Genomic DNA, 12986 nt, shown 5'->3' on the forward strand with positions numbered 1-12986 from the left:
CATAACGGTCTATTGCTGTAATCACTTGTTTTCTTGAACTAAAGAAGTAGAATTAACTGGTCACCAACAGAGAAGTTTGAGGCCATATAACAAGAAACCTGGCATTGAAATCGTTTACAAGAGACATAAACATGAGATCAACTTAGGTCTGGATGACATTTATGTAATTTCCTTTGTGGAATTTGCGAAAAGATGCCCAACAAAATAAACAACATTTGCAAAATGACACGAAATTCTGGTCCAGAATTTTAGTGCTATTTTTTTTCAGAGCAAAATTCATCATCAAGTCAACATGGGACAACAGAATGCATTCTGTGCTAAAAATAGGGCACAATTTTGTGTGGTGACATCAACAGTTGGGTACATTCTGTTTGTTCATGTTGTTTTCGTGCACCTACAATAGGATAGTTAACCAAATGACATCTGAACATCCGCGGCCGGTAGTGGGAGTACCGGCCGAGCGGTGACGTGCGGAGGGGGAGGGCAGGGTGGGGGGTAGTAATGTATGGATTACGGACTTTAACAGGTAAGTAAACATAAAAATAAATAAAACTAATTTTGTTGCGCGCACTGCATCATCAAATGCGGTGCAGTGCAAGCAGCGAAATTCGTTTTATTTATTTTTATGTTTACTTACCTGTTAAAGTCCGTATTGCATACATTACTACACCCCACCCTGCCCTTCCCCCTCCCCACGCCACCACCCGGCCGGTAGTCCCACTACTGGCCGCGGCTGCATCTGAATTATGTTACTTGTCGTATTAGGTGTACTCACAAACATTTTGCATCACAAGTGTAATGCAAAATGTTGGAAATTGTGTGCGAGATTACGCCAGTGTGAACAAACCTTGGGTGGCCTATTTCAAATTTGCAAACTCAGGATTGAGTTTGTACTACAAATTGGAAGAAAGATCCACCTTTATTTGAGACATGTGTAATGCTCAATATATAGTTGCCAATGTCACAGATGAACCAGCAATTAACTGATTGCAATTATAAAAGAAGGAAGAAGAGCTACACTGAGGGAAAATAATAATTATTTATTCTGCAGACAGCTGTTGGTACTATGTAATGATTTAATTTTTTTTAGTGAAGCAGGGATCCATACTGCACATTGTAGGTATTTAGAAAAGTGGAATATATCAAGGGCTGAGGTGATATTGACAGACATATAACAATCTACTTGTGGATCTCATGGCACAGGCACATCAATCATACTCACCTTTACGGAGTCATGTATGAAAATACCCAAAACCTGCATATAACAGGTGATACAGAGTATGTTATAGATCGGGTACAATGAGAGGAAGGACATGGAGAATAAAAGGAAGAAAACAAATTCAGCAAGGGAGGGCAGTGAACCCCTTAGGCCCCAATTAGAGATTGTTGGGAAGTGGTAAACAATGTCGTATAGACCTGAAAAGAAATTTGCAATGCATTTAACATGATTTTTCAATTCACACAAAGAGTTTGCCTTAGCAACCTTAGACTAACGCAGCTCAACTGAGGACTAACCCACAGAGTATGGCACACCTTCGACCCTTTTTTCTCCTCCAACAACAGGATCACCACCACCCAATGACCCCCAACCACTAAATCATACATTTCAAAATACCCGCCCACCAACCCACCCTACCAGAAAACCCAAAGCACAGCCAGACACTAGAGCAAAATATTCAAAGAAAACTGGACCAAAACCATACAGGAGTCCCCCCCCCCAGCCACACTGGAAACTTCAATATCGACACCAAGCTCTTGAATAAATGGCTGGCTACCTATACCACACACAACACTCCCATCAACAACAACATCAACTACAACAAGAAAGGTCCCAGCTGGTACACGAATGACCTCAGGAGGTCCAAGCACCAGTGCAAACAACTTGAGAGAAAATAGAAACAGCAGCACAAGATCCACATAGAAAGTCACCCTCAAACTCTACCACCAACAACTACGAGACACAAAGAAAAATGCCCTAACTCTCAGACTCTAAGCCATATCTAACAATGGCAAAGAACTCTTCACCATCATCAAGGAGTTCTCCAATTCAGTAGCTGCCAACAACATCATCTCATCCCAAGCACTCTGCAACAACCTCTCAAAGTTCTTTAAACAGAAGATTGCCAAGATCTGCAATACATTTGACCCACTGCATAGCGATATGAACTCCCTGACCACCTGGACACCTCTTTCATCACTAACAGCAGCTAAGCAAATGGCAACCCCCAACCTGATGAAGACCATCCACTCAGGAGCCCCCTCAGACCCATGCTCCCACTTCATTTGAATCCTTGGAAGAACCATCATCTCCCCCTCGCTTACTGAAATCATCAACACCTCCATAATCACTACCACCTTCCCGTCTTACTGGAAAAAAGCTGAAGTCAGTGCCCTCCTGAAGATACCAACAGCACCCTCAGCAGCTACAGACCCATCTCGCTCCTGCCTTTTCCAGCTAAAGACAAGGAGAAAGCCACCAATCCCTAAATCGCAGACCACCTTGAACTTCATCAATTCCTAGACAGCTCTCAATCAGACTTTTGCACCAACAACAGCACATAGACAGCCTTCATTGTGGTCACTGATGACATCAGAAGAATCCTTGCTCAATCTCTCCGCAGCTCTTGATATGGTCTCCCACAAGTTACTCGTCAGAAAGCTACAGCATATGGGTATCTGAGGACCAGCCTGAAAGTGGATATCCTCATTCCTTGCAGACAGAATTCAATGAGTTAGACTTCATCCTTACACATCAGTATGTCAAGGATTGTCTCTCAGCCCTACACTCATCGGCATCTACATGACATCTCTTTGCTGACATCGTCAAAGCCATCAGCATCAATATAGTATCCTACACCGATGGCCCACACCTCATCCTCTCCCTTGCCGTCATAACCAGTGCCACCAATTCACACTTCATCAAGTGCATGAGCAACATCCCTGCTTGGATCAAAAACAACTGCCTCCAGCCCAATGCAAAAAAAAAAATGTCCTCATTTTGGGCAGCAACCACTTCCCCTGGAATGTTATGTTATGTTATGTTATGTTATGTTAAATTAGCTCTTCTATAGCGCACGGCTACTCGGAGGAGTGTCCCGGCGCTTTGGCGAAGAGTGAAACAAGGTTAGGTACAGCATAACAGTGATCCAGAAAAGACACAGATTACAGAGTGAAAAGCCAGGTCTTTAACTCCTTTCTAAAGGCTAACAGATTGGTCGTCAGTCTTAAGAATCGAGGGAGATCGTTCCAGCACCGAGGCGCAAGGTACCGAAAAGAGCGACCTCCGATTCGAGAGCGCCTAATGGAAGGAAACCACCGCTTTGCCTCTTGGTGGCCTTGTAACTCAGGGCCCACACAACCCTGCGGACCATGCCAAGAACCTGGGGATCATCCTGGATACCAGCCTCTCCATTAGAAGACAGGTCTATGCCATCTCCGCGTCATGCTTCCACATCCTGAAATTCTACGCAATATTTTCAAGTCTATTCTACTAAACACCAGACTAACGGTCACCCAGGCTCTCATCACAAATAGAATTGATCGCAGAAATACCCTCTATATGAGAATTCCAGCCCATGTCCTATGCCAACTCCAAGCCACCCAGAATGCTGCAGCCAGACTCATCCTGAACATCCCGTGAAATAACCACTTCTCTCCACACCTCAACAATCTCCACTGGCTCAAAGTCCAGGAAAGATGTAATTGCAAGCTACTAACCCATGCCTACAAAGCTCTCCACAACCCTGGTCCAGTTTACATCAACCGCTACCTTAATTTCTCCCAACCCACCTGATACCTTCAATCTGCGTCCCATGCAAGAGCACACCTCCCTCGCTTCAAGAAGGCCAGAAGTGGAGAACGCTCTTTCCCATATCTTGCAGCCAGGACCTTGAACAACCTCCCAAAACACCTCAGAACCTCTCTCTCCCTAATTGACTTCTGAAGGAACCTCAAAACATGGCTCTTCCAGATGAAATAGGCATGAACTCCTCCTCCCCCCTATCACAAGCCCTACTCAGCACCTGTATTCTCTCACCGGTGATTAGCTGCTAATTAGCTACTAATTCACATAGCATAATACACAACAAGTGGAAATGTGGTTTCACCACCTCTTCCTGGAAAATCCTTGTTTGCTAGCACCAGAAACAGATGGTTAACTACATACGCTTGAAGTGGCAAAACATGCAAAAACACATTTTGTTCCTACCCATTTAATTACGTTTGTGGTAATATAAAGATTACAAGTTGTGATAACACACACGCATTCACTACTCTCCTTAATTTTTCATTGCACCCGGAGGCCTTTTTAAGGATATTGAAAAGGATGCAACACTTTGAATTGATTTATGCCATGCAAAAGCCCACACAACATGTTAATAAATAACCCTTTAATGGTAGAAATACCCAAAAAGGGTTGTGCTGGAAAGATAGAAGGCCAGAGGCAGTGTCATCCTAAGGATTTTATGGGCTTCGGGCAAGACATGTGTTGGTGGCCCCTGTTCCTAACAACACTGACATGTATTATGCATTTCATTCTAATTCAAGCCTGTACAATCCCATAACTATATTGAATTATATGTTAAACTTTCAGAAACCAGGCCACACAAAAAAATTACCTTTTCACGGTCCACAAAAATGTATAAGATAACACTGAGGAGAGCGAGACAGAGTAAGAAGTATAGCCAGACCGGGATAAGTAAAGTGGTAGTAGACAGAAGTAAAATAGACAGAATGTTCACTTTCCCAGACATCTCCTTTGAAGATGGGGCCCTCGGCAATTGCCCACTTTGCCCAGGCGATAAAATGTCTCTAATCAGAGGAAGGATGACCCCACTTCTCCGATTTTGCCTGACAGTCCCGGTTGCCCACTATCTGTCCCAGTGTCCTAGTTTTGGGGAGGAGTTCTGGTGATGGTGCAAATTAGATTCAAAATGGAGTGCAGGCTCACATTTCCTCTGGACCTTGTTTACCCAATTTTCGTGTGAAATATAAGAAGTAGGAGCAACTTTTTTAAAGAGGTCCTTTGGGTTTTCTTTTTATTCTTAAATGACAGGAGAGAAAAATATTTTTTATAGATCATTGTGTAATTCACCACCTTTTATCTTGGAAAAGTTCAGTACATTTGGGACATACCCCGATTTTCATAGAGGGTCGACTGATCACAGAAGGAGGCACATTTTCAAGCATTCCAGATCAGGATTGGTTAGCAACCATTATAAGAAAGCAATCTGGTTAACACACTCAGCACTTGATATGTAAACTACATTTAATTCCTTTCAGTTCCTTTTTATTTTTATTTTCTATGGTGATAAATGCTGTCAGTTAAGTCATTCTGTGGCACTTAGTTGATGCAAACTGGTTGTCCTCTGTAGTGTCCTGAGGACATGTCACGGCGAGAGCCTCCCTCAGAGAACGCTTTCCCTACACTAACATACACCCAGTCCCTTTTTGGCATTACCAGCCAGGTGACCCTGCTATTAAGTTGGAGCCGGTCAGGTGTGCTCTTACTCCAGTTCTCTTCAGCACCTCTGTCTGTGTCATGCTTTCAATATCATCAACATCATAAAATCTTTATTTCGGTAAAAAAATACCATAAAAGCACAGCTTTAAAATTCACAGGCACATAGCAATTAATTATCACGTTTCTAATAGAGTTTAAAGCAATGGATAAAAACATTTAAGAACGCAACAGAGATTATAAATTGATTAAAGAAAGAAAAAACGGCGCACAATGGATCATTAGGCAAACATGCCAGGCTTAACCTTGGCCAATAAAGAGTCTTCGAATGCGCCACATTGCAACCAGAAAATGCGAGACAGCAAATACAATTGATCCCGCAGTATCAGTTTTCAGTACTCTGAGCGCGTGCTCACACTGCCGGAAGCCAATATTGTTGCAGAGCGGCTTGAGCCAGTACTTCCTTGGGTTTTGATAGGCAGGGCAAAAAAAGAGTAAATTTGTCTCAGTTTCACTGCCATAATCACAGGAAGGGCTGACAATGTCCAGTTACACGTGAATGTCCTTAAAGGTAAAACACCATGCCTCCATTGCACAAACAATTTTCTGGCTACAACAGGGTAGATAATATCCAGAAAACGTTAAAAACAGTAAGAATCTTTGATCAGCAAGAAGGTAGCAGTTCTTGAGCCGTTATTGGGGTTACTCAGAGCCATTTTTAAGTTCTCACCTCAATGTATTTTCGTGAGCATGTTGGCTGAGATCTGTTTACAGCCCTGCTCTGGATCAGTCCATAAAACAGGAATTCCCAGCCTAGTGCATTCCTCCATAATGTGAGTGAGCCATAGAAATTTGGATCCGCTCACGCAACGAAGTATTTCTCTGAGCTCCAGCCTATAGTTGGCCAACTCTGGCGAAGCCCATAACCTGCGCTAATACCTTAATGGTTTCAGGGCTAGCTCTTCATCAATTGGCGTGATCCCCATCTCAGATCTTAGTGGGAGCAACGAGGTGCTAGGAGGGAGGGCCAACCAGTGCCGGAGAAAGTTGTTCTCCACCCTGGTGATATGTGTTTGATTACAGTGTCCCCATATCTCTCCACCATACATACTAGCGCCCCTGTCCTGGGATATGGAAACCTCCAGTGGCGGACCAAGAGGCTTGATTGTTGACAGATTGGATTGTCTGAGAATCGCACCCGATAGTTGTGCAAGTTTTAATTGGGATTTAATTTGCTGAGGGCCCCACAACATACTCTCATTGATCGTTACCCCTAGGTAAACAAAAGTGCTTACCCTTTCCAATCTTGCACTACCTAGAGTGAGATTAGGTCTTGTGGTTCTAGGCGGGTTGAAGATCATGAATTTTGTTTTAGTTGAATTGATCTCCAAACCCCGACTAGTACAAAAGTCAACAAACCCATCCAGTATTCGCTGTATGCCCATTGGGGTTCTGGAGAGCAATAGGGTGTTGACAGCGAACATTATTGCCGGCACCCTATTCCCTGCCAGCTTGGGTGCATCATTGTTCCGGACACCATTCAGGTGCGCGATTGCCCCGTTGTCGTAGAGGCAAAACAGGGTCGGTGCAAGCACACAGCCCTGCCTTACCCCCCGGTCAACGGGGAATCTAGATGTCAGTTCACCACTCCTCCAACATCTAACTTGAGCGAAATTGGCCTCGTGGAGCCTCAGCAGGACTGAAAGGAGATGGATGGGAACGCCCAGTTCAAGAAGGACACTCCAGAGTTTGCTTCTGGGTACAAGATCAAATGCAGAGCGAGGTTGACGAACACCATATAGAGGCTGCCACCCTCAATACACACCGTTTTCCTGTGCAAAAGCACTAGACGAAAAATGTGGTCCACGGTGGAGGTGTTCTTCCTAAACCCCGCCTAAAAAAGGGCTGAGCATCGCAAACTCCTCCATCCAGTTCTGTAACCGGTCCAACATAAGTCTCGCAAAGATCTGCTGTGGCACATCGATGAGACTTATGGGTCTATAGTTGGATGGGAGCAGAGTTGAGCCCTTTTTAGGAACTATCTCTGCTCCCAGCCAAGTAGTGGGGAGAGCCATGCCACTCAAAATTGCATTGAATATTACCTTTAGATACGGACCCCATACTTCTGGTAGGTGTTTAAAGAGGTCACCCATGACCTTGCACTCCTCTGGCTGGGCGATAAACTGGGCTAGGGTAAAAGTGTTGGTGTGTTCATCAGTGGGGACCGCGCTAGAATAGAGAGCCCGAAAGTGATCTTCCCATACTTGTGGTGCTAGATTGGGTTTGAGTGCTGCTCTTGGTTGTCCTGTACCTGTGTTGATAATGAAACAAAATGTTTTCTAATCCTTGGTATCTAAGGCAGAAGATAAACTTGCCCACTTTTCCTGGTCCCACTCTACCTTTGCGTTCGTGATTAGCCTTTTATAACAAGCCCTCCTTTCTTTTATTACTGTTCTGTTATTATCCTTAATGGCCATCACCAACTCAGACTTGGCCCTCCTGCATGCCTTGTTATACCAGGAAGAGATAAAGACCCTCTTGCCCGTCTTGGTCACCCTAGGATTCAGTACCTCAGCTAGGCTAGTAACCAGGTCCCCGTGGAGTACCTCGAGCTGAGATAAAGAATCCACAGAGGATGGCAGATTGACGCGGGCTGCAACCTCAGACAGAACTGGGAGTGCCAGATTATAAAGTTTCGCCATCTGCTCTGGGTTTTCCCTGAAGTTAGACCATCTGGCTCTACGCCTGTTATTTGTCAGGGTGAGTTTGTTGTTATCATCATCACCCATCATGGTAATTCTGCTCTCCCCCGAGTTTGGGCAGGGCCGTTTCTAGAATTAAGGCATTGTGATCGCTGTCCGTTCTGGGGATCACGGTGAAATCAATCACCTTTGGCCAGAGCCTAGTTTCCAGTAGGATGTAATCGAGATGTGACGTCTGTCCCATTTTATTGAAAGTGCAATATCATGTAGGCCTATGGTACATAACAAAAGAGAATGGCGAAGAGGAGGATGGGCCCTGCCCCTGCTGTTCCAGCAATATGATGATACTGTGGCCCGCTGCCATCTCCATGTCAAGGCAGTTGACATTCTTCCCTGCAAGTGAGTAGCCAAAAGAGTAAAAGACCTCACCTTTGGGCCCTATTCTGAATGATACTGATTGAGTAAGGCGAGCAAGCCCTGACGAAATCTTGAAAACACTTAGCCCAAATTGCGCCTTTTGCACCTGCATTTTCAGTGAATTTGCGTATCCATTCACCTACCCATCCTTCGCTCTGACGTTCTTTGTTCTCTCAGGCATCCTTCCTGTGCTTCATCCATTCATCATTCCCTTCATCCATCCATCCATCCATCCATCCATTCACCCCTCATCAATCATTACTTTTTTCTATTCATCCATTCTTACTTCTATTCATCGATCCTTCTCTCCATCCACACATCAACCTTACTAGTTTCTATTCATCGTCAACTTTACTTCTATTCACCCACCATCCTACATCAATCTATGCTTCTTTTCACCATTCCATCATTCTCTACTTTATTTCACACATTCAGTCATCTCAAATCCACCCATTCATCCATTCATTGCTCTAGTCATCTCTCTATCTACCATCTCTTTTTCCAAAACTCACCTGTCTCTCCATTCATCCATTTCTCCACCCTTACCTCCCTTCCTTCTTGCTTTCTATTCATGCTCTCTTGTTACAAATGTTCCCCTCTCCACAGCTGCACCATGCTTTCCTCATCAGTGTCTCTAATCAATCTGGTGGAGAAGCGTGGCTCAATGGTTAGAGCGACAGACCCTGATGCAGAGGTCTGGCCCGGGACCAGGGTTCAATTCCCACCTTGGTGGCTCTTGGACTCAATCTCCCCAGACTTGATAATTCTCGACTCGGTGCCTAGTCTAATCATGGGTCCCACTCTGTGACTCTGGGCAATAGCTTGCTTAATCTCCACAACAGCCCCAGCAGCGCTTTGATGCCTGGCTTCACCTTGGGGGTGCCCAGGAGTGGACATCTCGCAGGAAAGCCAGGAAGGGTTCCACAGCGGTATGAATACAGCGCTACAAGACCTCTGGGTAGAAGTGCGCTATATAAATACAAACACATTTACATTTACATCTGTTTTAACATATTAAACATAAACTACATGTTAACTGTTTTATGTCAGACACACTGCTCTGTGGAACCCCAGCTCAAGCTACTAAGGTGGAGGTGCATGATGCCCCTCCTTCCCCGTGTTGGTGGGGAGGGATGAGTGCAGCCACACAAAGCCTGGAACTGGAAGGTACATATTAAGCAGGCTGCACCAGCAAACATCAGGTTGCAATGTTGGTATCATAGGACAGCCTTGAACGCAAGAGAGAAGACGGTTGCCAGTGCATCCATCACTTTCAGAAGGATTTGACTATGCTGCTCACCCACAGCACCCAAGGCCTGTTGCATAGGACACGCATTTGTGCTGGCAACGGGGAAAAGAAATGGGGGATATCACCCTGCCCATTCCAAATGAAGTGTTTGAACCTGGCCGTACCTATCCTTAAAATTGAGGCCACCACCTGCAGCGCTATGCATGCTGCCCACAGGGTTAGCTCGAACTGCAAGGCCACACTGCCCTACTCCACAATGAAGGCCCTACACCCTCTTGAATACATAACCTGCACTGTGCACAGAGGCAGAAAGAAAGGACGTTGCAAGGTCTAGAAAGTGCCTGCTAGGTGCTGACAAGAATCTTTGTGCCGCTGTCACAAAGGTTGAGACAGCAATCTGCTGTGGGGTGGCCTCTCTCGAGAAGGTGGATAAAGCACTGAAGGTTTGGCCTGGCCTCCTTTACCATCTGCAGCCCACCACTTGACATGAGTAGTTAGTATATAAGGGTAGTGCTATAAGTGACAAAAGAAGCATAGTGACAGCCAACTCATCAGCAATGTCAGCACTAGAGGGACCCTACCTCAGGAGATGCTAACAACATCAAACAAGTCACAACCACATTTCTGAAAAAGGGCTATTAGCCCTTTCAGATGCTCCAACCTGAGCATCACCACAGCTGCAATTTGACAGTCAATCGTGGTTTCAGCCTGATGCTATATGCTTTTATTATCCATCTCCTTGATTGGAGAACATATGGTATAATGACACGCAAGACAGTTTTGCACTTGTGAAAGCGAAGAGGATGGACGCTTGCAGACATGGAGCTTCCTTCAGCACTGCAAAGACATTTAACCACTCAGAGGGGCAGATTTATGTTAACTGGCGCATCCCCAGGGATGCGCCAGTTAACATGCGCCACAGTGCGCCACAGCTCCGCCACCCATGGTGCGCCGCATTTATGATGCGGCGCACCATGGGGCAAAAACGGCACAGATGCGTGACGCATCTGTGCCGTAAAGGTGACGCATTGCTGGAGTTGCGTCGCAAGCGCGACGCAGCTCCAGCAAGGCTCGGGGGTGCCCCATCTCCACAATGCTGAGTCAAGACCTACGCCTGCTTCAAGCAGGCGCAGGCTTTTGACGCAGCATTGGCCTGAAAGTGACTGAGTGAAATCTTATAGATTTCACTCAGCCACTTTTGCGAGGCGCACCTGCCCTGGAACGCCCACCCTGCGCCGGAACGCCCACAAGCGGCGCAGGGCTTTACAACGTGACGCATCTGCCTAGATGCGTCACGTTGTAAATCGTTCGTAGGGATGCGCCACGTTTACGCCGCCTTGCGTGACGCAACAGCAGCGTAAACGTGGCGCAAGTGCCTCATAAATCTGCCCCAGAGTATATAATAATGAGTGCACTTGCGTATCACCAAGAGGGAAGAGGAAAGGGTCTACCACCGGTCTACACTGGCAAACCTGCAAAATGTTCCTGAGAATAAGACAAGAATCCTGCCACAGTTTGACAGTGACCTGAAGGTCACCATCGTAACTGACTAATGCCACTAACATTGCACCTTCTGACCCATGATATGCAGGCCAATGACATAGAATGATGCCTACTTGGTGAAGGCCTAGTGGGAGAACCAATAGAAACTTCCATGCATTCACAGACTGAGTTTCTACCTCTAATCTCCCAGAGAACAATCACCATCTACTTGTCAAACCATGCCCTCTGTGGTAAATAAAAACTAATTATTTACGCTGTCGGAATTTCTATAATTACCCAAGAAATGGTAATACATAAAATGAGGAGCAGAGTCCATGGTCTTCGAGTTGAAAGAGTTTTATTCCAGAACTCGAGTTAAGGGAGAGCTCCTTCACCAAGCGGGTTCAGGAGTAGTCTGCTTTACTTGGAACATAACAGCACTTATATACATTATGAGTACAATCAAAAGAAGGAGTTCCCCCGGACTTGATTCAATCATTCATGATGTAATCATACGGAAGACATAGCATGCTTGTTCTCGTTTAAAGAATAACTTGGATTACATTTACACATAGACAAACATATTGCATTGGAGTGATTGTGGTGACAAGTTACAGAGTTACTAGTGTCTGGGGACAGAGAATCGAGGCATTGTTACTGGGTCGTTTCTGTCGGAAAGGTAAAGAGGACGAGGCATTGTGCGTTCTTTACTTCTTACACAAGGGCGGTGATGTCTCAAAATGGTATAGCTGAGAGGAAGGAGAATGGGCTGTGGTTAACTATTCTTCTTCATGGCTGTCTCATGTGCTTGATCAGGTTTTCCCTTGATTGTTGACCCAACCCGTGGCTGCCCCCGCAAGCTGAGAGATCATTGACGAGCGAGAGCTGCTCGTTCTGTGACAGAGTTGGAGAGGGGGGGTTTTGGCGAGCCAACCATCTTAACTGACTCCGTTCTGGTCTAAGGGAAAATATCGAACGGGACGGAAACCCGTAAGATACACGATGGCTGGCCATTATTTTCTTTGCATGTGCCAGTACAACGAAGAGAAAAATAGGCAAGAGGGGGTATAACAGGATCTGTGTTTGAAGTAGGAAAATCGGCTTGCCTGGTCGGTGTTAGGGTGAATAGGGTGCATGATGGGACACCAGGCGGAAAAGGGAGTTTTTAGTCAACTTCCACACCTCCACACCAAGAAGGAGTGAATCCTTTCAAAGGCAGAAGATTTTCAGCACCTGCAACTCACAAATAAACAGTGAGACGAAGTACATCATGTTACTATCGCCAACCCTTGTAAGATCGTAGAAGAATCTCTGTGAACCATTGGCAACTCATTGACAACCAGTATAAAGCCTCTCCCAACTGGTAACAACGTCCTGCCAGTTCCTACACAAGTGCATCACTGATACCACCAATAGAGTGCCTCAACTTGACTGGAGTCAAACCACATCATAACAACAAAGGCCTAGAAGCAACTCAGAGCGACAGCTGACCAGCGACAATCAGTGTTCTGGTCTAGTCTTCAGCATGACTTGCCCAGGACTAATCTACACTTGAGTGTTCCATGTGGCAACTAGGATGTGGCTCGTTACTGCACTTGCAGAACCGCACAAGCAACCACAGTACAGCTCATGTCTTGTCCTTGAGGCCTCCACCGGTAGTAGATGGAGTTGGCGCTAC

The sequence above is a fragment of the Lissotriton helveticus genome, chromosome 4_1 (assembly GCF_964261635.1).
Source record: "Lissotriton helveticus chromosome 4_1, aLisHel1.1, whole genome shotgun sequence".
NCBI classification, from domain to species: domain Eukaryota; kingdom Metazoa; phylum Chordata; class Amphibia; order Caudata; family Salamandridae; genus Lissotriton; species Lissotriton helveticus.